This window comes from Myzus persicae, unplaced genomic scaffold (genome assembly GCF_001856785.1).
Source record: "Myzus persicae strain clone G006 unplaced genomic scaffold, MPER_G0061.0, whole genome shotgun sequence".
In the NCBI taxonomy this organism is placed as follows: domain Eukaryota; kingdom Metazoa; phylum Arthropoda; class Insecta; order Hemiptera; family Aphididae; genus Myzus; species Myzus persicae.
The window spans coordinates 560,628-586,750 of NW_019100471.1; the positions used below are offsets into that span (position 1 = coordinate 560,628).

Genomic DNA, 26,123 nt, shown 5'->3' on the forward strand with positions numbered 1-26,123 from the left:
GATGCAGTGACCGCTCGGCTTATTTACTCGGTAAATTTTATGGGTAAAAGTAAATTTATACGCACATTTTACCGGTGTTTATTTTGCCAGGTAATTATTTTTTTCACGGTTTTTAAAATCGAGTGACCCTGGCGTAACAACTTTTATTTAGGTACTAATGTGTTAATATAGGTCTACACGACGACAATACCTAGCTGTATGTACATACGTATTATATTGTTTGGATGTTTTCCCTTTATGTTAAATGTTTCTTGTGAACGATTTTTTAGTAATGGACCGCGGTATAGTAAACATGGTATTCATAATTTTCATACAATTTGTGTAAACATTTGTTTTGAATAGGCAAAAATGGATAAACATGTAGATTACTTTTGGTATTGTAATATTTAATTGAACATTTTAAGAAAAAAAAATAACACCCACAAAACGTTGACTGACTTACCGAATTTCACCGAATTTTGGTACCTATAATATGTTTTTGAATAAACCACGTGCTTGTCTTCTCAGCTGATTTCAAACAACAAAATTCAATTGTTTAATCGATAATCGCAGCTGTTGTTTTCGTTGAGTGATCTCAATGTTTACTGCTGCGGTATTGAATGATAATGCATAAAAACCCGATTGTCTATAGCGATTTGTTTTGATAAATGATTATGCATGTTTGACTTACGGTAGTTATTTACAGATTTGTAAATTTTATTGAACATTGAATTAACAGTTGTTTTGATTAAATTATTTTGAACATTTTGGTATCCGATTAGTTTTGGTAAAAGAATAATAAATCAGGCACTCTGGGACTGAAATAATTGTGATGTAGCCTGCGGGGGCAACTGAGTTTTTGGGGAATTTTCGAATAGCAAAACTAGAATAATATTATCATCATGGATAGGCTAATTTGTTGTTATAATTTTTTGCTTTCCGGTATATAGATCATTTTTCGGTGTGTCATTAACAAAAATATACGCCTTGACAATTTTGGCAAAACAAGAAAATAAGTAAAAGTATAATTATACTCACATTGTATGATCACAGGTACCTACTTACAGAGTGTTCTATTCCAGATATTCAACTGTATCGTTAAAATGTGCCAATCTTAATCAACAAATTATGTATCATGAGTTCATATATAGTTAATGTACTAATGTATACATTATACATATAATTTCTAATTTGACTCAATATTGATATCATTTTATGGTATACCTATATATACTTGGTAATAAATTATTAAAAATTAGATGTTGGAAAATAGTATTATGAATTTTAAATTTTAAATTTATATAATAAATTATTAATAGTGGAGCATATTGTATTAATTAAATCGCATATCTTTGGTGCTTATAATAATATGTAATTAGTCCGTATTATAAATTACTTCAGCGTATGATGCGATGATTACTATACCGTATAAAAATGTGTATCTATATTATTATTATTATCAACATTAATATGAAATACAATATTATTCAAATAAACTGAAATCGATAAAAAAAACGTGTTGGTTGAAAGTCTCGAGACTCGTGTATGTATAATATATTAACGAATTTTATTTCTTCTCCTTTTAATTATTTAATCTACACCTGTCGATACAACGCGATTACCTTCCTTCATATATATTTATATAAATACTTAAAGTACCTGATATTATACCGTTCAAATTCGCCCCGTTAGATGTTATGTATTTGTGCCCCGTGTATTTGCAATTATTTGAATATTATTGAATATTATTGAATAAACATATATTATATTACTATATTCTACGTCGCATTATCGAAACAGACTCACTGTGACAGTTATTATACTATCGTAATTTGCATTTGTGTACGTATTTTCTATTGCGGGATTCAAACTATTAATAACTACCTATACGACACAATAATCAATGTTAAATAATAACAATATTGACTAAAAATCGGACTCACCAGAATAACAAATGGTTTTTTTAATGTCAAATAGGAAGGTCCACCGACGTTTGAAACCTGTGGAGTAACACGGCTAACGGTCAAACACCTACTAAAGGAATGTGTGAGTACAAAGAGGAGCCTAAAGAATGCAAAATACCCAACATTTTCGATGCAAGCCTGAAAAAATAAAAACATTTTATTATTCTCAAAAGAAACTCCAATTTATAAACCTTTTGTAGTTTAAAAGAAAAAAAACTAAACCAAACAAAATCGTATGTATAGCTAATTTATTACTGGCCTATGCCGCTAAAGGCATTAAGCGTCCTCTCAATACTGAAATTAAAACATTTTAAAACTGAGATAATTTTTTTTGAAAAATTTAAAATAGCCAATTTCTAACTCCGGTTTGTATTTTGATTGTTAAGACATATAGTAGTGTGGTTTCATTTTTACAATACTTCCATGTATGACATTTAGACAATAATTTTATAATATTTTATTTAAGAACTAGTGTCAATCAAAATTGTATACGCCGATGTCAGATTATTAATTATTATGAATTATGATGTACTTACCTATATTATAATACTATTGTATACAAATTACTATTTTTGTACCTTTGTTAGTACTATACAATGTATAGTATACATTGGTTTTCCGTCGACTATAATAGTGTAGCCAACCTATTAGAACGATGCACCTACATATAGGTACTTCCGGTAACGACGTTATCTCATTGGTTGACCCAGTAGTCTAGTGCGATAAATGATAATATAATCTTATCGCTCACTTCTTGTATACCTATTCAAATCTTTCGCTGACGTCCGCGTAATCGCGAGATATCCGTCGAAGCATGCCCAGAACCGGAAGTCACAGTCGACCCAATGTTTATTTCGTACACTGAGCTATAAAAACTTCACCGGACAATCACTATCTATATCACGTGTCGCCTATATACTCACGGATCTTCATTCCTCTCGAGTCTTATTATTTTCCAGCCTGCCAACCCAAGTGCCCGCATCAATATAACGGAAAACTATGATTAAAAGGCAGGCTCATAACGACGTATATCATTCTGCACAAAGTCAAACACTCCCACACTTACCATAAGCTTTACAGCATTCATTTATCTAGTTACCTTATATTATAATATTATAGTAAATATAGTTCGTGAACCATAGTAAAGTTATTAAAAGTAGTTTCGTTCAATGAATACTTTGGCCACAATTTATTGCTTAAAAATTGTAAATTCATAATGTATGTCTTATAGAATCAATTTGGCAAACATCTCGTTAGCAACAGTGTCGTAAAATAATATGCCACGTTTTCATACGATTCATACATAATTAAAATAATATATATGTAATTGCAGGAAAATATAAACCATCTGTACGATGAATTCACGATATAGTTCGGTAGGTTTAGACGTAGGTTAAGTCGGGTACCTTGAAACTATTAAATTTATCGAGCCAACATAATATTATATTATATCCTACTAAAGTCATGTATAAAATATAAATTGTAGAAAAACTCGTTATATGCGTTCTCGTTTATAGTAAATTTGTAAAACTACAAAGTGTAAACTGTTCGTCGGCAATTTATGTCAATTATATATATTATATATAATATCATATAAGAATACAATGTTTGAATTATTATTGTACGCCATATGTACGAGTATAATACCGCTATTATATATATCTATGTAATGTCAAAAACTATATATACGCGTGATTAGCGTACCTATATATAATATATATCTACAGTCGAGCACCGTTTTTTTTGTGTTTTGAAATATTTTTACAGCAATGCTATATAGACCCGATAATTCTACCTAAACCTGTATATTATATACTCTTTTTTTCACGTTTGTTTCAACTCTTTACCAGAATGCCTTTTTTAAGTGTGGTGACGTGTTATATCATATTATATAATATCTAGACGATTGAAATAATACACACATTTTATTTTATATCGACCAGCTATAAAGGTGATAAGTAGTCACAAATTAAAAAATTGTGTTCAATGGAAATTCATTTTTTGATAGGACCCAATTCAAAAAAATTAAGGTTGCCCTATAATTGGCCAGGTATACTTAAAATTTACACTAGCACTTGCATATTGTGTATTTTTTTGTCTCTCAACCGTCGAGCCCGTTCGATTTTTTTTTTGGTTGAATTCAAATATTTTTTCTACAATATACTTGTACCTCTTATAATAATTATTATAATATTATTCAAATATCAAACTATACGCAAAATTATAACTTGCGAATAACATCTCTTTCGCTTTATAAAACACTCTGTACATAGGAGATTACAAACGACCACCTTGTTATAGGACAATATCGTGTTATCGGCATCATAATATTATACAGTAATATAGCTTATTTAGATACACGATGAATGATAAACGAGCGATGCATTAAAAGTCATGTTTCGAAGCGTCAAGTTTATAATGCGTCGGAATCGGGCGGAGAAAAAAAATATCAATTTCAATCGAATAATATATTATGGTCTATGCTCAATTTATTACAGACAGATAAGTACGCAAGATCGAGTTATGAGTATAAAACTATTTCTAAATAATAATATAAAATAATAGTTTAATAACATCAGTAGACTGGGTTTTTTTTTTATGAAGAAACGTTTTCATACATTTTTATTACTATCATATCTTTATATATACATAGGTAGGTAGGTAAATATCTAACCACGAAGATTCCATCATTATTTATTTTTTCTTGCAAACCACTCTATACACAAACCGTGTACACAATAATAATGTAATTATTACCTAGATCTTTAAATATTATTACACACGCGCTGCAGTACATTGCCAAGACTTGCGCATACGCGTGACGAGGAAAAAAAAACATTGTTACAATCGTGTTATTAAATTCTTCTTTTTGTAATGATTGCGTAATAATGTCAACACACGATGGGCATGGTAGAGGTCTGATGTACCCTGCGATACTATAGGTATTTACGCGATGTTTTGACTATATATAATATAGCAGAATTACCCGGCTTCGCCCGTGTATGTTTTTGTTTTGTTTTCATACTTACAATATATATCCCTATAACTTCTCGGAACAATTCTCATCTACATGAAGGACAAAAATGATAGGTTGCAGGGAGCTAGATAACCGCGGGCCGCCGTGCCGCACAGTACAAATATAATTGTTAATTACTCCACTAACAAGCAACATCTTTGAAAATAATTTCTTAAGGCTCCGTGAAAATATGAGAAGAACCTCTATTCCAAATTTCAAGTTCGTACGTTGCGTTGTTTTTGAGTTACAGCGATCAGTGACTAAGTGGTATTTGGATTTGATATATATATATATTGATTATTTAAACTGCAAAAATTGATTAAAAAAATTCTTCTTGTAATATACAGTGCGCACTCGAAACGAAAATACAATGTGACTACCTATAATATCTGTATAATAATTATTGACGATTTTGAGAATTGTAAGATATTTAGAAAAACCTAACCAAACTTGGAGTGTAAATCGACCGATCATTGCAAAATATTCTATGAAAATGCCTAGTAACTAGGTTCGGTTCAAAAATCGAAATAATTAGTACAAATTCGTAACAGACGTAATGATGATGGATCAAAAATAAATAAAATGAAATTGTTTTTATAGGCCACTTTATCAATTATTAACATAATACATTTTTTAAAGTTCAAGAATTTTTTAATGATGGATATGGGTGACTATGTATAAATGCGAATGGCGGGGCGCACGGGGTCGAGTTCGTCTTCTCAAAAATCAGGGTTCATCAAATATCACTAATATTAATGATATGGGGGTAAACATTTGAATAGCATAATACTATACACGCATCGGCATAGTTCGAAAGTAAAATGTAAATCTCGTTTACGATTCGAAAACATTAATATTCACCGCACCATTAGCCATAGCTGTAATATATTAAATATTATAATTTATAGACGCGAAGGTGTTGAAATATTGTGTTTAATCGACGGACATCACTATATTGCAGTATAATATATATAAAATGGTATGCAAAATAAAAAAAAAACAGTCATTATAATTTAATCGTGTTTTAATTGTTTTCGTGTAAAACAATTAATAGGTTTACGAGTGTACCTACCTGTGTATAGTATATAGTTTTATGGTTAATAACACTCGATGCCTTACATAATATATGTATAATTTACTATTCGTCTAGACGTAAAATTATATTTTTCTTTTCTTCATAGAGTGACGCGTATTAAAAGTGAATTTTAAAATGATTTCCCCTCTCGCCCTCCCCACGATTTCAATACGCTGACGTGTTAATTTAATGTGTTATTTAATATACTCACATTCTTTAACGGCCATAAACTTGATGCTGCTACAACATAGGTATTTTATATAATGTATTATTAACACCATAGGCATAACATAGTAGTTATAGACTATTAATATACGACTTCGATCAGCGGTATATTATACTTTTGCCTGTATATGGTTAGGACTTAAGGGCTACATGGTATCACTTTTTATTTATATAAAAAAAAATATCCCAAGACGACGATAGCCTATAACATTAACAATTGATGTCTTTGCCGTATTCTAATTATTATCCACATCATTATAATGCTCATCTGCGTATTGTAGATATAATTATCCTGCATAAATATAGCTATTATTAATTATCAGTTTATCACTCTCCGAATTTCTCAGTTTATAGCTAAGCTGTTCAATGTAGGCAAGCATGACCTGTTACGAAATTTACTTATGAACGTGACAAGACGAGTGTCCCACACAAATAGTTATAAATTATAACCAAATGATAAAGATTATAGGTAATAGTTAGTTTCTTTAACAATTTAAAATGGAAAAAGTTTAGGGCACTAATGAAATATACATACATCATACAATAACACTACCTAAACATTATAACAACTTCTCAGTGCATTTCGGATAAAACAGCCAACCAAAATCGAAGGTCCGCCAGACCTCCTCTCAAAAAAGTCTGCCCGCCTATCAAAGTATATAGAGATTTTTACATCGCTGTCAAGTCTCCTATTTTTAATAAAACTTTAATAAAATAACATTAATAATGCACAAAATATACATTCATGCACAACAAATCTCTTTTAATTTTAATGTTCATCAGTTGGCCAGTTTCAAAGAAAAATAACCACTTACACTCTTACTCGTTCAGTTTACAAATGCCGCTGAGATCGATTTGCTCAGAGCGTATTTATACATTATAAAGCTTGCATAAACATGGTTTCGGTGAGAAAACAGACATCACTCTGACGTTCTTTTTGCAACTGCTGCAGTATACTAATGTTATGTGAGTGGTATAATTAATCTAGTCTGCGTAAAATAAATTGTTTGATACACTATATTGAATTAAAAACTGATGGACCGCATTACGATCGCACTTATATACGTTATACAGTCATTTCTCGTGCCGTCCTACAATATCCACCTGCTGCTGCTGCTGCTGCTGCTCCTACATCTATATTCATATAAATAGCACGGGCTTACGCCGAATAAAAAGTACCTATCGTAGTTTAGTATAATGTTATATTTATTATGACCCCGCCGACACGGTGTCCCCCCCCCCATACTACGTACAGTTTACCTACCTGAATAATACTACGATATTATTGTATTAGTAACGATTGTTACGATAAGTTATGGCGGACGCGTGTGGGGGTAGACCGCCGTGTGTGGAGACGAATAGAAATAAACTGCTGCGTTTTATTATATACGCCCGAGTCGATCGAAACATAATAATAATAACATCAACGTGCATGCATATAAATGGTATAATTAAAAGCCGTCGTCGAAAGACTGTGCACGCAGTGAATGGAGAGGAAAAAAATTTATAAATTCCCGCGTAATAATAAATTATACGTGTGTGCGCGCGAGCGCCGTTAAATACAAAACGGAGATTCGATTGTGTTCGCGAGCTTACACCACGTCCGTTTTGGAGGCGCTCGTGGGCGGAACGACCGTCGCGCGATGCGGTGCATTCTAAACGGGTCCCCCCCCCCCTCGTTCAGCATAAGTATACGACGTGTCTGTGTGTCCACCTGTGTGTGTGTGTGTGTGTGTGTGTGTGTGTGTGTGTGTGTGTGTGTGTGTGCGCCCATTGTTTTCCGTCGACCGGTGACTGTTCTGCGACTATGCGACGACGACGACAACGACAACGGAGCCACGTAACCGCGACTGGCACATCCGCCAAAAAAAAAAAAATAATAATAATAAAAAAAAATATAAAATACGATTCGGTAAGTAATGGGTTCTCGTCGTCCTTTTTTGTTGGACAACGTCATCACGACGAACCGCGATGGCATCGAGTGCAAGCCGCGAGACCTCGGCTCGATCCCTCCCCGTCCGGGCAAGCCGCACACTTAGAGTTCATAATGTTGTTGACACAGTTGTTAACGAGTGCAGTTTAGGTATAGGCAATGGCATCCGATGCTTGCATCATACCTAGATCATCAGCTGATCTTACTCACGTGACCAAACTTCTTTTGGAGATGTCGAAGATGCTAAAGTGTGAGCGCCTGCACCCCGCCATTGGCATCAATCACCTTTTATTTATAGAAGAGGTGCCACAATTAGAGGAGTCAATTACAACGCATTATGTGCATTTACTTCGATTTGATTTCCCACTATATAGATGTGATTAGTGTGCCCGACGGGGAAGCCACGTATAGAGGTACCTAAAGTTAAATAAATTTGAAATGTTATTATTTTATTGTATCATATTATTATTATAATATTATGTTACTCTAAACCTATAACAATAAACGCACGAGCGAGCGTTATGGGGAATTAAAAAAAATAAAAACAACAATAGTAATAAAAATATGTGGGTTTGCCTCCCGCCCCCCCTCCCCCCCCCCCGCAACTTGCACACATAACGCGGTTTTTACATCCGCTGCGCGAGGACACGCGTCTAGGAATTCCCTGCACTGTATGCTGCATCGGGTGACCTCGGACGCGGATATCCGGTGCCCCGGCTGGTCCGAGCACGTGAAAAATCATCAATGGGTTAACTTCGATGTCTAAATGATCGACCGCGGTGGTCTTTAGAAATGCTATTTTTTTTATTTTCATATCAAAGTATTGTATTGTGTTAATAATTGTATATAATATGCTGCAGCGAGAGGTGTACCTAACCTCCTTGCTACGTTTGTATTATAAGCCTATACATATTAATAATAACATAAAATCTGCAGCATATAGATATTGCTCGCTTGGCAATATACCCACTACACTTCGTCAGAAATCTGAAACTGCGTACTCATGTTTTTAAACCTGAAAGGGCTGCCTTAACTAGGTCGTCATTGGAACCAAAAAGCGATTTAATTTGGTGGACAGAATTTTTTTCCAACAAAAGGTTAACAATTTAAAATTATCGCAGGTGTATTGGGACCCCTAACCCCAGTAAACAGTAAAGATAATAAGCATTAACATGTATAAGTAAAGGTATATCTATTTTTTTAAATTATCTTATTACTTTAACATAATCCACACGACCACACATTGATAACAGATATCATTAAAAAAAAAAAAACTGACTGCACAATAAATATCTACCACGTCGAATGCAATAACTTGTGTCTATGGCAGAGTGTTCCATATAAAACGAGTTGTTCCTATATTAATTAAATAAACATTATACACAAATTCAAATTGAATAATCAGTAAACAACAAGTTACAATTTATAATGATGTGTTATTGAAACTATAATAATAACAATAAAATAATAATAATTTAGTGTAGATATATTAATTTATTAAAATAAATATCTCTGTAAATCTAATATATTCATCAATCATCTGCGAAGTGCAATAATTATATGGGCAATATTCACAATTATTGTTATATCGAGATTTGTCTTTTTAAGACCTACCTATAAATATATATATATATAGTTACCAGAACACCTACCTACTTCTTAGCTACCTACCTACTTATAGCTACCTCTATTTGGCTATTTGCTAAATTTTTTTTATTTGTTTTAGATTTAGACGATTCGAAAGGTCCGCTGCAGGTCATCCCACAAGGAAATCGTGTTGGTTCATAATACATTATACCATAGCTACGACTGAGCACAGATCGTGTTTGGCGAATCGCCCTCGAAAATACCACCGTGGCCGTACTTTAAATACGAAGGTATAATAAAATTATGTTTGACAATAAATTATATGACGCACGTAGGGTTACGTTTCTATTTCGAAACGTACTATTGAGTATTATTGTTTTTTTATTTTTCATCTAAACTCTAAAGCACACGAGATGATAATATTGTTATGTATCGTTTTTTACAAGGCGCATAAAGTATATACCAGTTGGTACCTTTACCTCGCGTCTTGTTGGAACACTTCCCGCGATACCAACTATATAGGTATATACTGCATAATATTATTATAAAACAACAACAACAATAATAATAATATAATATGATATGCAAATACGAATCGAATCGTTGATTGTATCCACGTGTACGGGCACACGTCATATTATAATATAATTAGGTACCTGTATCATTATAGGTGTATAATACGATATCATGTCCGATGTCAGATGTGCGCGCGCAGCTCATTATTATTTACATCCGAAATCCTACGCTGTTATATTTTATAGTAATTTATGTAATACATAGGCACGTAATTTGCATAAAGTAAATCCTAAATCCTAGTACCCAAATCGATTCCACATAAAAAAACGAGTTGCTCGGTTCGATATTGTTTTTTTTCCCCAATATTTTTGTAAACAAACTCCAAACTAGCGATCGATACCCGTTCGCGTTTATTTCACATAAAAATAAAAAATAAATCATTACACAGGCGAATGTCACGCGAATGTGTGTGTGTGTGTGTGTGTGTGTGTGTGTGTGTGTGTTAATGCGCGATTGCGCACGACGTCAGAACTGGTTTCCGATATTATATTTTATTATATTAAAGCTATCGGTCCAGGCGCGGATTCAGTAGGGGGCGGAGGGGGCGGCCGCCCCCCCCCGTAAACTGTGTTTTGTTTAGGAAAAATGCCCAGTAAAAAGATTTAAAACTAATTTTAATACGTTGAGTGCCGCAGTCGACGGATAGTAGACAATTGTCAATTTGTATAGGCTTATTTTTGGCCTTATAATTTACTCGGTTATCAGATCAATTCTTCCGTTTATATACGTGGTTATTCAGTGAAACGTCTTCTTTTCAACGGTGGATTCGGATTTTATTTTCGTTCATTTTTAACAAGTAATCGTTATTTGGAATTTATCAATTGATTATAAAGTTGTATTAACCATAACTGTTTCATGTAAGTTATTTTTGAACACAAATATGTGCGCTTGGCCACATATTATATTTTATTAGATATTTTATTTTGTATGTAAAATATTCGCCCCCCCCCCCCTAATCTCGGGCTGGATCCGCGCCTGTATCGGTCGGCTACACACACGTACGAACGTCCCACGATTTTTTGGAAAGCACAACTAGTTCAGTAGGTCGCGCAAGTTGGCGTACGCCGCCACAGCGAAGAGCAGAGCACAAGGTTATTGCGGCCGTAATATAATATCATAAGACGTACGATAGTAATTTTATCAATATTTACGATTTTTTCACCGACACCGAGACCTTAACAATTTAATCGACTGCAGTCGGCCCATCCGCGAAATGAACAAAAATGTATCGATGAACGATAATTTATGACCAAAAACAATTAAATGAATAAAATCACACACTTAAAAGCTGCACCTTACGATCTGTATTTTAAACACAATAATTATGTAAATTGGATAATGTGCATTGTGCAAATAATAATAAATAACATTTTTAGTATGGAAAGACACGAGGGAAACCGCCTCGCGCCTGTCCATTGATAGAACTCTGCAACTCTGATTTTTATTTTGTCACACATTATGTTTTTTATTAGTCTCTGGTCTCCGTTGACGTTTCAAGCTCGGAACTCGGAAATTATAAAAGGTTACAGGGTGTGTTTTTTTAAGTGAAGTCTGCAGAGTAGTGTTTAGGGTAGCTAATTATTGGTCGTATATTGTTTAGGTTTTTAAATCTATAGGGTATTAATATTATTATATTATATACTAATATCTACTATTTTTGATCGATGTTGGTTTGTAAATTTTTTCAAATCTTTTTCCCCTCGCCATCGACCTCGGCGACGACGCGATTCAACCGCATATACCTATATAATAATGTCATTATTATTGTCGCATTGCACTGACCGGACCGGATATTATATATAATATGCAATATTGTGTGCTCGACAACGAATAATACCGTATCGGGTCGTTCGCGAATCGCGTTGAAGCAAGGAAGAGTGGAAAAACTCGAAGGTTGAAAACTGCTTGCTTTCGCTCCGATAATAAAGCGGACGATATATTTCTCTGCCGCCGCGAGTATAATTTAAAAGAAAAAGAAGCCCACTCCGCTGCCGCCGCGTTGGTGCCTATACCCACCTGCAGATCTCTCTCACTCTATATCTCTCTCTCCTCTTTCTCTCTCTCTCTCTGTAGGTACATTATATATATTATATATAAAATAACGAAAAGGCCGACAAAACTGTTTTCTTTTAACCGTATAGCAATTTGGTTCTCCCCTTATATATAATTTTCCATTTCTTTTTTTTCATTTTTCCCCATACCCTCGAATAAATTAAACCGAACGTGTGCTCTTACGGGCGGCGGCGGTGGAAAAGCCCTTTGCATACGTATATATATTATATAGGTGATGGTGATGGCGGCAGTGGTGGTGGTGGTGGGTTTTTTTTTTATTTTAAAGACTTTGGGGAATTGTACAACACACCGGCTTGGCGAGGCCCAACTGCTACAGACTTCCGTGTGCAAAGGGGGCCGCCGCTGAGGAGTAAAATTATTATTGTCGTAATGATTTTACAACGCCCGGACGTCGGTGCCGCCGCGAAAATTATCGCCGAGCATTTATCTCGCGAGCGCATATAACTCGTTTGTCGGATCTCTCCGCCGCCACAGCAGCAGCCCTCGACGACCCCTTTTCCATTTTTTTTCTGTAGTATTTCGTTTATATATTTTTTTGTCTGGTACTGTTTTTCGGAAGACCCGCGGTTTTTTGCCGTCACCCCCGGGCCTCGAATTTAGAGCAGCGATCGGTCCGTCTCGAATCGCGGGGAGGGAAAAAAATCCGATTTCGCGCTATACTATTGTTATCAATACACACGTCCGTCGGTCCGTCCACCGTCCGTCGGTTATTATTGCATTTTATTATTTTTTTTTTCGTCGTTTACCCACGTGTGCGCGCGTGTGTTAAGCCCCCATTGTTCGCAGCTTCGGACGACAGACCCTTCTCATCCCCCTCGCCGCCGCTCATCACCGTATGTACATGCATTGTGCGCCCCCGGTGAAAACAATCGAAAATCGGAACCAAACGAAACGAAAACAAATATACAATATAATACATATAACTTGTAATAATATAATATAGTATTATATCGTTTCGGTGACAAAAAAAAAAAAATCAGTGCTGCGGCGGCGGCGGACGTTACGCGTGCTCGCGGGTTTTGTGAGAAGGCGGCAGCGATATACGGTATACGCATACAATATATGATATTATTATACTTATTGTACACACACACGCATACACACAGACGCTCACACAAGATCACAATGGACCAAGAAAGCCGTTCCCCGTTTTTTATTTTTTTTTAATAGCTACTTTCTAGCGCATACAAACATTTTTGTCGAACGGCTCTCGGGCGAGCGCGCGCGCGCGGACGGATGCAAACCGTCTCATCGTTTAAAATAATAATAATAATAATAATAATAATAATAATAAAAAAAATACGTGTCATATACACTAAAGGTAAAAGAATCCAGTCGAGAACGGGCGACGGAGGAGAATCTACGGCTCGTTTGTTTGCGTGCGTGCGTGCGCGCGCGTCTCTCTGCCTCTCGCCGCGTCGCGGTAGTCGTCGGCCGTACTTCACCCCCCCCCCCCCACCGATGCCGCCGCCGCCGTACCCGCAGCATCATCCGACGGCCGTACCTATATATATTATTACTATTATATAGATAGAGGTGTACCTATATATGTGCATGTATATATACACACACGAGCACATAGTGTCCGTCGCGGTGGGTTACACGACGGCGACGGCGACGGCTAAGACGACGACGAAGACGAAGAAGACGACTACTACAACGACGGGTTTAAAAAATAAGTATAAAAAAAAAGCCGGCCGCCGCCGAGGCTATTCAATAATGAACACACACACACACACACATCCGAGCCAAAGACTATGTGCAGGACACACATACGCGCGTATTATATATACATACCTAATATATATATTTATATTTACATATACGAAAAAATAAGAAAGAAACCGACAGAGTGTCTGCGTGTGTGTTTATGTGTGTGTGTGAGTGCGAGCTCAATGAACCTTGCGGGACACCCTCCGCAGTATAATACAATAATATATAATATCATATAGGTATATTTATTATTATGCGTGGTTGAAGGGATTGCAGGTAGGGTGGATCGTGGAATGCCGGAAAACCACGGTACACATCTTGACTGGAGAGCTCTCGAAGTCACGTCGTTTTGGCACCCATGCCGATAGATATTTTAATTTCTTAAATATGGGCCAAAGTCCAAAGTTTTATAACAAGTATTATATATAAGTAACCTATTGATACATGTTTTATGAGATAATTCAAATATAGCCTATAGATAATATTAATATTAATAACTTACTACTAACAACGTACCTGTAGGTTGAATAAGAATAATACATTGATAATAATTATATATAAAGTGATTACATAATAATGATAAAATATACGCACTTACCATCAAAAAATGGATTGGCAATCTCGTTGGCGATCCGCGTCGTAATATATAATATAATAAGCGATTGATTCATGGTGCATATGTGGATGTAAATGAATGTTAGTCTGAGAGAAAAATGATACCTGTGTCTATTTATAGGTACAACGCAACAGCTGATATAGATCGACGTATTGTCCTACACAGCGTTTGAATTGTGAAAAAATAAAAAGGACGGGTAGTGCAAAAGTGTGAAAAGAAATTGTCTCCTTGCATATATTTAAAATATGCCTTATTGTAATCAACAATCCCAATGGGTTCATATAGTTAAAAGGGCACCCATAAATATATTTTTTTTTTAAAGTAGAGGAACTCCGCCCCCGCCCCGCGTTCTCCCTCAATCCCACGAGCACTGTATATTATACCTTTTTATTATATAGATATACATCCACCACGTGTATGTATATAATAAAAAATACATAGTTTTCGTATATACACCTATAATAATCATATATACTATTATATCATGTGTGACGGCGATCTATATCTGCGCCGTTTATCGATCCGCACGCGAACCTCTATCGCGCGGTGTGCCTACGCAGTCGCGATCGAATCCGTCGATAAAGTCGTTTGCCGCCGCTAACGAGACGGTCCCGGGAAGTTTTTTACTAAGTTTTTTTTTTACTGCGACGAGTTTAATAATAATATGTTTATCTGCAGTATATAGGTACTCGAGCGCATTTGAATAATTTCGTCGGACACTCGCTAACACGCGCCACATGCACACACACACACACACACACACACACACACACACACACACACACATACATTCTAAATTATTATTCGTTTCTGTAGCACAGTTTGTATTGTCGCGAGAGGAAACCGTAAACTTTTAAACGAAACCTTTTTCCTTTTCGTCGGGAAATTCGACGACTTTAAAAACCCGTTGGCGTATTCGTTGTCGTCCTATATATACTATTATTGTAATAATATACAAATAAGACGGGGAGACAATTCAATCCAATATCGAAAACGTCGTGAACGCCCGCGCGTCCTAAATACTTAAGTGTCTTTATAGTTCGGTCCTTTTCGTCGTGGACGTAATAATGTTATATGTTATTGCGATTATTATTATTATTGTTATTACTATTATGTTGTCACGCTCGTCGCCATGTCGTTGACGAAACTCTGTCACCATAACGATTATTAAGCAATAACAAATTCTAGTGACGATGATTATTTTTCCCTCAGGCGCGAACAATCGCTCTCTGGAGCTGGATGTTTACAAAATTTCAAGATTCGAGAGACATCCGATGACGTCGCTTGTTATTGTCCAGAATATGGGGGGGGAGGGGTGACGGGGTTGGTCAGCTGTTATACATTATATTGTACGGTTTTTCCGCCTGAGAAGACATTAACCACAGGGGTCAACACGGTATGCGGTAATAATATAAAATAGGTATATTAATTTATTCTTTCATCGTTTACTTTTTTCTTATTATTGCTACTTTAAGGTCGGTATATTATGTGGAGACGAGTCGACCGAAAACTCTTTATATTACTCGCTGCGTATACCGGTGAAAATGTGCAGCTGAAAATCGTTAATAACAGGTAATACAGCACACTTATATATTATACACTATATAACATACCTACATGGCTACATGTCGACATGCTTTGTGTTGTAATAACGTTTCACGTAGAAACAATTTATAATTATAAACTTGAAGTAATAGGATGCAATATATTAAATGGTAAAATACTAAAATAGCAGCGCACTGCAGGAAGACCCGATGCGTTTAAATGTCATTACAATGTCACGAGTTCTGTCAGTTGTGGCTACATGCGGGGGAGGGATAGGTCGGAGGGGGACTGATTTAAATTATATTTTTGGAAAACGAATGACGAGTATTTTCATTAAGAAAAAATTTTGAATTTTTAACCTCGGCACGAAATAATCTTCCCGCGCGTCCTCGAATCAATTGTTGACGACCGACTACTATACCCAGTATACCTCGTATGACGTTGGTATGCCATTATATTATTACTCGAGCTGTCGAGTTTTCCGGGCTCTCGTGTAATATTTATTATCATCATCATTTTGGCGCGAATGACCCACACACACGACACTGCTGCAGCAGCAGGTCCGGACGCAAACCACACACGGAGCACACGCACGCACACATTATTATAATATACGACCGGCTTGTACCGACAACGACGAACGCGGAGGGCTTTTAACACACACACACACGCACACACACACTCACACACACGCACGCACATAGGTACTAGCTCAACACTCTGTACACACAAATACATACATATATATATATATATATATGTATAATAACGTCGTGCCGAGGGGACGTTTACGCAGCACACATTTCGGACCGTGAGTGTACACATCATGTTTATTTTATACATAATATATACCTATGTATAAATACGTATGTATGTACGCTAACACACACTCGAGCAGTCTCTCGACCGCCGCCCGTCCTAGCAGACCCGCGTTATTGTGTTCACGCGCTTTATATGCGTGTGCACGACGACATATATCTATACGTAGGTAGGTATATAAGGTATACGGCCGGTTTAATACATACACATATATAGAACGGAGGAAGGTGTAAATTTTCAACGGCGTTTTTACAAGGCTCTCGGACGGACGCGATCGGACCTCCCATATACGTCATAGCTTATTACATATTATATCATCTATGCGTATACCCACTGCCTAGGTATAATAAGTGTAATACCTGTACTGTTAATCGTATACGTCGTGTAAGCCACTTTAATATTAACCCGGGCATCTCTACTGGACCGTCGATATTGTTTCGAGCTATTTTTCTACCCGCCACCGGACCGACGATGACCACGATGACCCCCCTACAGTCGTCTCCCCGCCGCGGTGTGCTCGAGTCCCGGCTACCGGTGTTCCGTTCCGTATACCGCGACGTAGGTATATATGTACAGGTATACCTCGAGTACGTACCGCGTCATTATATTACATAGGTATACGACTCGTGCAAATATTCACGACACGTTTATTATGTATATGTATTATATATATATAGCGGGTACCCGCGGGTGTGTGCGGTGTGCGTGAGCGCTATTGTTCATATATATATATATATATATATGCACATAATAATATATAAATGATAGGATGACGCGCAACAGGTATCCACGAATTCCACATTCTGTGTGCGGCAGCCGCCGCGGCAATCCTTGCGGCCCACGACGCTCGAGTGTCGCGGTTATAATGTACATAATAGTAATATATAGGTAGGAACCTCCTCTATATAAATATATTATACACGTGTATACGGGTTTACCGGCTTTACACACATAATATACGCAATGAGCTCGTGTGTGCGTGTGTGTTTGATTTCGGTATTTTAGTTTTTTTTTTCCTTTCTTTTTTGTCCGTTTATTTTTCGGGTGGACCGAGTTATGGTCGAGACATGACCGTAACAATGGGATATACGCGAGCGTTTGGCAGCGGCCCGTGTATATTACTGTATACGTATATAACGCATTATATTATATACACGCACCATCATATACCCGACACAATGATTCGAAAAAATCAGCTGCCGTCGTCGTCGTCGTGGTGGACCGACCGGGAGAGGAACGGCGAGCCCTGGGCCGCGATCGGACGGCGTGCGTAGTATAGTTTATACGGGGGTTGTGTGTGTGTGTGTGTGTGTGTGTGTGTGTGTGTGTGTGTGTGTGTGTGAAAAGAAAAAAATTATATTTATTATTTTATATGTACTCGCGCACGCATGAAACGCGCGCGTACCTATCCTATACACCAGCCGCGGCGTAATAGTATTTTATACGGATAAAAGCGTTTTATATTATTTCGTGTTCGTCCCGCCGCCGGCCGTCTCTACAACGCACGAGCGTGTGTACCCCCGTCGAGGTGTGGGGGTTGATTTTTACATTTTTCGTTTTCGGGGAACCCTATAATATATTATATGTCTATACGCATATGCACGCACACATAATATAGTTATATGCCACCCCAGCCAGTGGTCCACCGCGCTTCCATATAAGATTCCAATTCGTATACATCATAATAGTAGTAATAATAATAATAATATATCCAATAATGCATTATAATAATAGTCTCCGATTGACGATACAATAATGATGATGTTGGTCAGTGATCGTAAGTACAGTATATATTATCATGGAGAGCTTCAACTGTCGAGATCCCGTAAAAAAATTACGCAAGCAAAATAATAATATTAACTGTACATTATTTTATTTTTATTTTTAGTACAGACGATTTTTTAGCTATTCAGTAAAAAAAAAACTGTAAACTGTAAAAGTGTGCACGTCGGTGCACTTTCACGCTGTTTGACGATATTGTGCGATCTATGAGATTTTACGGTGTGACACGGTAACAGAATATATTATAGGTGCTCTATCTTTTTCAACGCGTTTCTTCGCTCAGAGCTTTGACGATAATGAATACGTGATGATGGTATATATTATTGTGGCAGACCGTACGGCGACAGTAACTCATGTGCATTTCCAAGAGGGGGGGGGGGGTCGAAGGGACATTATTTGAGGCATACAATCACTCTCATTGGCTACAAAATAATAATGATCAACATCTTAATTTATAGGTTGCCCCCCACCCTTGAAAACTGTCTATGGACAGCTATCGAATATAATATCCTACTCTTCTTCACACATATAGCAGCACCCAGGTATAGATCGGCGTGAAATATTGGATACTCTTAAACGAAAAGATTTGAAAAAAAAAATACTAAAATATTCATTCCCCAATAGTTATTATTGTCTCGGATTATTTTAGTGCGGTGGTAAATTTTTGGTTATCGTTTATAAAATTATGAAAATTACAACAAGTAACGCTGAAATTGTCTTCTTGGTTTACTGCCTGCGTACGACGTGCAATCCAACAAATCAACACACACGAGACACATACATAAATTGGACAGTTGTAAGGTTTCGACACGATTGCAATATGCTAGCCATGAAGTTGACATAATTATAGTGATTTCAAAGTGAGTTAATCAAAAAGATGGGTACGTACCGACAATTTCCTATAACAGAATGTTATTATAGTGTCCAACAAATATCAATGTGCACGGCACATGTGTATAATGGCAATTTCAAGCGTAACTGGACAAAAACAGTAAAAAAAAACCGTAAAAAATTGCAACACATGATACTTTTAACAAATCGTATTTTTTTTTTTTATTGTATTATGTACGAGTACGACTACAACAGCTATATGCAGCAGTACTCTTCAAGAGGTGAGGAAATAATGAGCACAATTATTATTTTTTTTATATATAAATTCAAAACCGTACTTGATTTGAGAAGGACAAAAACATTTTTTTGAACACCTCGCGCGCGTACGCCGGAGACACAAACCAGTTTGAGCGCTACATATGATTGTTTGTATATGTAAAAGTATAGTAATAACTATATACATATATACACAATGCATATTATCGCCATCGTTTATCGCCAATCCCTGCAAATGTGCCCGGTTTGCGGAAAGACGATTAAAATATAAAATACATTTCCGTTTTATACGCTTTTTATAGCATGAGCGCGGTCGTGCATGCCCGCGAAACGTATAGGTTATATGGCGTCATCGTCGTCGTCGTCATCGTAGTCGCGTCATTGCCGGATCGAATGCATTATAATAATATATGTCTTCTCGAAAACCGTGGGCGCGTGGGCGTGGATCGTTTGGAAAACGACGACGATGACGATCAGACAGGAAGAGAGGGAAAAAAAATTTTAATATTTTTTTTTCTTTAAACGGACAACTCGCTTGATATCGTTTTCACGTCCGCGGTAATTCACGCGTCACAGGTATATCATACGATTTTTTGCGATTCCGGTGTACGCACGGACCTGAGTACCTGTTGTACGCAGACGCCTACCCACACAATACCAGTGAGGTATACAAGGGGGGGCATGACACCCCCACCACAAGCACGTGTTAAATTCAAGTTATTTTGTAATCGAGTATAAAAAATAAAAATATAATTATTATGATAAATGTTGTTTTTTCCACAGGTACATAATATGCGGTAAGTCATAATTGGTCGATGGTGTTACAATTTAATTTAATTTATTTTATTTTATTTATATGTGTAGTTATATTTTGATGGCACCCTACCTTAAAAATATCCGAGATACGTCACTAAAAAATATTATGCTGTTACACCGTTGTCACCTCAATGCTGCAGCATAACCATGGTATAGGTATACTATAAGTACCTCCTACCTATTGTACACCGCAACAAACACATTATATCGTCCGCGATTGTGCAGCTGTAGTGAAATAATTAGTAGGTACCTCCTACAACTATAATATAATACTGGTACAAACGATCGATTTGTCGTCGTATATATATCGAAGCAGTCGTCTAATAATCGGTAAGCTCAAAAGCCGCGGGCGAAACGGTTGTCGGCAGGGCGGCGGGGGTTCGACGACCGCGACAATAGCGTTTTGTAGAAACAATTCGTCTCGCCGTTTGAACTGATGTCGGTTATTATATTTTATACATATACTGAACCATATGGGTGTGCTCTGCAGACGTGCAGCGGCGTAGGAAAAATTAAGTGACCCAAATTCGTGATCGGCGGCCGATATAATATATTTTCAATCACTGTATTATGGTGTTTTCAATCGATATCATCGCTGTACGCGAACGGATGGAATATTAGTACCCGAGGCCCTACCCTACCGAAACCTATTGTGATTATTATTTTTATTGTGCGATTGTAATAATATCAAAACATTAATTTGATTTGTTATCTATATAATGTGTTTAGAGCGTTACGATTTCCGACGATGACCTGCGCAGTGCACGACACCTGCACCCGTCAACGCAAAACGTTCACCGAACTGCACCAAGTACGCAGACGACGAACCACATGGCGTGGAAAAAAAAGTCAATGACAAGTCTGTAGTTGTTCTCGGCGAATCACAATTCAGCAAAAAACAAATGGTTTGGGGTGATAATTATATTTTATGTTATAGGTATTGTTGGTAATAATTCATACAATATTATTATTACAATAGTTTCCGGCCAAAATAAATCAGACCGAGAAAACATTAAATAATGCTTTACACATATTATATATTATGTTACGGTTACTACGACAAACAAATGGTAATCATTGATATGCTATTGTGTATACATATTGACACGTACCTGTTAAAGAGTGCAGTAGTCGCCAGTCGGTAACAATCCCGTCTGATGAAAATCCGTCTGCTTTTATCAGTGTTTTGCGGTGTGAGCCGGATCATTGTCAGCCATAGTTGAAATCGTTTTGTTTAAAATATTTTTTTATCTCATGTATGTGTTATAGTTTACTCTAGTGATCAGAGAAATATTTGGAAAACTCAAAAAACTATATGATAGGTATATCCTATTGGTTTCCAGAAAATATTGTTTTAGGTGCGCCCTATTATAGGAGTGAAAAAGCTTCGACAGATTACATCGATACATTTAATAATAAATAAATATTAGCCCAATAGCATACTAGTCACTTGTTCCTGAAAATAAAAACTAAAAAGCATTTGCTAGTTTTTTTTTTCTATCCCGCGAAAATCGCAGTCGTCGTCCGTGTTCTCACGATGATATTATACCGCACACAACCAATATTGTGATTGATCGGTTTTTATTGTTTCGTAACAACAGGAAGTGTTTATAATTAAAACGTATACTAGCTTTTGAGTTATAACTATAGTTCTGTAAAATTTTGTACCTTTTTTTTCACGATGAGACAAATAATTTCAAAAAAACTTCTGAAAATTGAATTTTCATTCCAATTTGCAGTTTATTATGGTCTGCGCTCGCGCCGCATTTAGCTATTTAATAATACGTGTAATGTCTATAACCCCGTAGGTTATATATATTTATTTAATATATACGCACGTCGTCCGCTCAAGTGTTATATATTGTACATGTATTTAGAAGTAGGTATAGGTTACCAAAACAATGGTATCCACGGTAATACGCGATATATGCTGCGCGTATATAAATGTAACACGAATATACCTATATAGTATAATAAGTGATGTATATACATAGGTATATATACTCGTGTGTGTGTGTGAGTGTCGGTGTCAGCGTCGGTGCCATTTCGGCGCACTTGTTAATTATGATATTAAACAATGGACGTTTGCATATATTGTTTAACCTGTTTCCACCGTCGTCCTATACCGTCGGTATAGAAAAAAAATTGCTTTAATAATCGTAAACATGAGGCGGCGTTACTTTTATAATAACGATACAGGTAATATTATTCGTGTACCACATATGTAATATATTCTATATATTATATTATAATGACAAATAATAAAATACTCGGCAGGACCCATTCACAGTCAAGGTATACCAAGGTTGGCCACATGAGCTTTCCAGGACGAGAGGGGGCTTCCACCACTGATGCCAAAGTGAAATGCTAAAATATGTAACCAAAATTAAAAATGTTATGAACCACATCATCCTGCAGAAATATCCTGTTCGATCCCTTACACGCCAACCTCTTATTTAAGCGACGCACGATATTTGAAAACTTTAAAACAGTTAGTAAAAATGTAGGGTTTCACAGATCACACAAAAAATAAATAGATAATTCTCGAACGGCTCTGTTCACCTGTCGGGATACCCGGAAATGAGAAAACTTACTCTACAGACAGTAAGAAGCCATCTTATCTTTAGTTTCCACGAAAATCAACACAACGATATCGTCTGCAAAAACACTCAATATATTAGTAACTATTAACGATATACAATTAATATTATCCAATATAAAATTATGGAAGGTAAGCAGTTGTATTGGCTAAATTTACCTCTCCCTGATAAAACTTGGAAATTTAAAATTGATTATTACACAGTTGAAATTGTCACTAGAGCAAGAATAGACCATAAACTCCAAACTCGGATTAAACTATAAGTATATTATGTCATTCATGCAATGTATAATACTATATAGCTAAAAACTAATCATGACTCATATAAGTACCGATCAACTGCCCATCGGATTCAATATACGTATGCAAACCCTCGATGAGAAGAGAACTGCGCCCTAGAAATCTGTTCATTTTTACATAACGTGCAGTTAGTCTAAGCCGAAAATTCTAAACTTTCCGGACATTTTGTTATTATATTCTATTTTATAAGGATGTAATAGTATTATTCTGTGCTGTTAATAGTTGAAGTGAACTAAAACCATAATGCAGTACGCAGTCGAAGCTTTTGTCGAGCATACAAAAAAATATATACCTAATTGCAGCACATAGGTATATAATTATTATCTATATTCCTAGGTACTCTTAGACCTTAGTAGATGAAAAACATAGTGAAGTGTGGAACATTCCCGAAAATCGTGATACATCGAATAACGCTTTTTTGTGTTTTGTATAAATACGTCACCGCGGCGGAATCGTTAGAACATAATACTTCGTCTGGCACACTTGTGTGTGTGTGTGTGTGTGTGTGTGTGTGTGTGTGTGTGTGTGTGTGTGTGTGTGTGTGTGTGTGTGTGTGTGTGTGTTTGTTATAACCACGATGTGTGAATGCGAGTGTTAAACAATTGATTCCGCGCGGGGTTGCAGTGCTGCGGTATTGTAATATTTTATATGCGGCGGTGGCGGCGGCGGTAGTCTCGCGGTGACTTGCGCTCTCTCCCCGTCGTATAAATATACATATATTATATTATTGTTATTATTACCATTACTATTATTATAGCAGTGTGTATTATTTGTTTCCATTTTTTTTCCGACTAATTAGGTCAACGATATATTATGGTAATGAAAATTATAATAATAATAATAATATTTGGACGTATGTGTAATTCCGTTGATTTATTCAAACGACCTTCACACTGGCGCCTGTGGAGTATATATATATAAATATATGTATATAAACGCGACTGAATAAATAAACAACGTTTTCGGAATACATTAAAAAACAATATTAATAATTCGATCCTCGAGAAACGGTGGATAATATATCGACGACCAGTTTCTATAGACCTATTATTATTATTATTATTATTATTATTATTATTATTTTGCGGTGTACTTACGCCCCAAACGCCTGGGATGTTCGAGTACACCTATATCAATTAATATATCGATATATCGATTACGATGTTTTTTTTCCTACAGTCGTACTCAAACTTGTTGTTGGTCGTCTTCGTATATAATGTCTATTATTAAAAGCTGATAAGGCCATCACTGCACGACTGCTGTAGTTAGATTAGGTTAGGTCAGGTCAAGTGCAGAAGCAGAGGAAATCGAAGAATATAGCTACGTTGAGGTACGTCCTGCAAAACGGCGTTTCGTAAACGATATTGTGATATTTAATGCGATTTCGCGGTTCTCGATACACTCGGATTATGCACATCATTTTATAAATTATAATATAATATTATTTCATTTATTTATTTGTATTTTTTACTTAAAGTTGGAACACCCTACAGGCCTAAAGGGGTAAAGACTACCATACGTCCATACAATATAATATACAATAAATTCATGTAGGTTTAAGTTTCATTAATATTAATATGTTAATTATCAAATTTTTTTAGTTTGAGTTGTGAATCAAAAGAAAAATCAAAGCTAGGTACGTTATTACAAGCATTATTTAAGAGGCGATACTCGGAACTATATTTTATTATACTTGTCGAACATTATGGTCCTAAAAAAGGGTGATTAGTTCTAGAATATTAAAAGTTGAAATTTTAAAGTTTTTTATCTTCCTTGGTAATTATAGGCAAGGTTATATTATTACATTTCTCACATCGCGACTCATCAATAACAATAATAATAATAAAGACTATGTATTATACTTTTGTATACCTACCGCGGATCGCGGTTATGTACTTTGGTCGCGGTATCCTATGATATTGTGTTCACATAACATGCTTGGCTTTTCACAATGTACCTATTATATACCTAGCTAGCTGTATAATAAATTATTGTGTTTTATATTATAATCATTTTGAGGGGAAAAAAACCGAATCTCATGCCCTCCGCCCCCTTGCCCCGAGTGCACGTTAGCGGCACAGATCTCGGTGCACATGTCTTGAAGTTATTATTATCTCGTAATAAACGTCCTCGGGGGGGCAGGTGCAGCAGCAGTACCCACACTAGCAGACACACACGAGACACTGCACAGATGCAGGTACCTCCACGACGACTGCAGATAGCAATCGCCCTGCTGTTTGAATACCTACGTTTATTGTTTATACTATGTAATATAATAATATGTAAACGAGTATGACGTGTGAGTTTGAAAGAAATGCACAAGTACAATTTTTTTTTGTTCGACGTGGCCTCAGAACGTTGCGCTTATAAGTAGATGCCTACCTAAATTGACCATAAC

The 26,123-nt window shown here is 36.2% G+C and overlaps 1 long non-coding RNA gene across 5 annotated transcripts in view; it reads left to right on the forward strand.

Annotated features, from left to right (window-relative positions):
* Positions 1–24,457, forward strand: part of LOC111026454 — a 65,314-nt gene extending 40,857 nt beyond the window's left edge. For 2 of the 5 annotated variants that reach the window (XR_002603699.1, XR_002603700.1), the window contains exons 4-6: positions 1,957–2,025; positions 9,919–10,069; positions 21,556–24,457. This is a non-coding gene — a long non-coding RNA (uncharacterized LOC111026454). Of the gene's footprint in view, positions 1–1,956; positions 2,026–9,918; positions 10,070–15,969; positions 16,178–16,232; positions 16,330–21,555 lie in introns of all 5 variants that reach the window. The other 3 variants (XR_002603701.1, XR_002603703.1, XR_002603702.1) reach the window with 2 other exon arrangements.
* Positions 24,458–26,123: the final 1,666 nt, after the last annotated feature.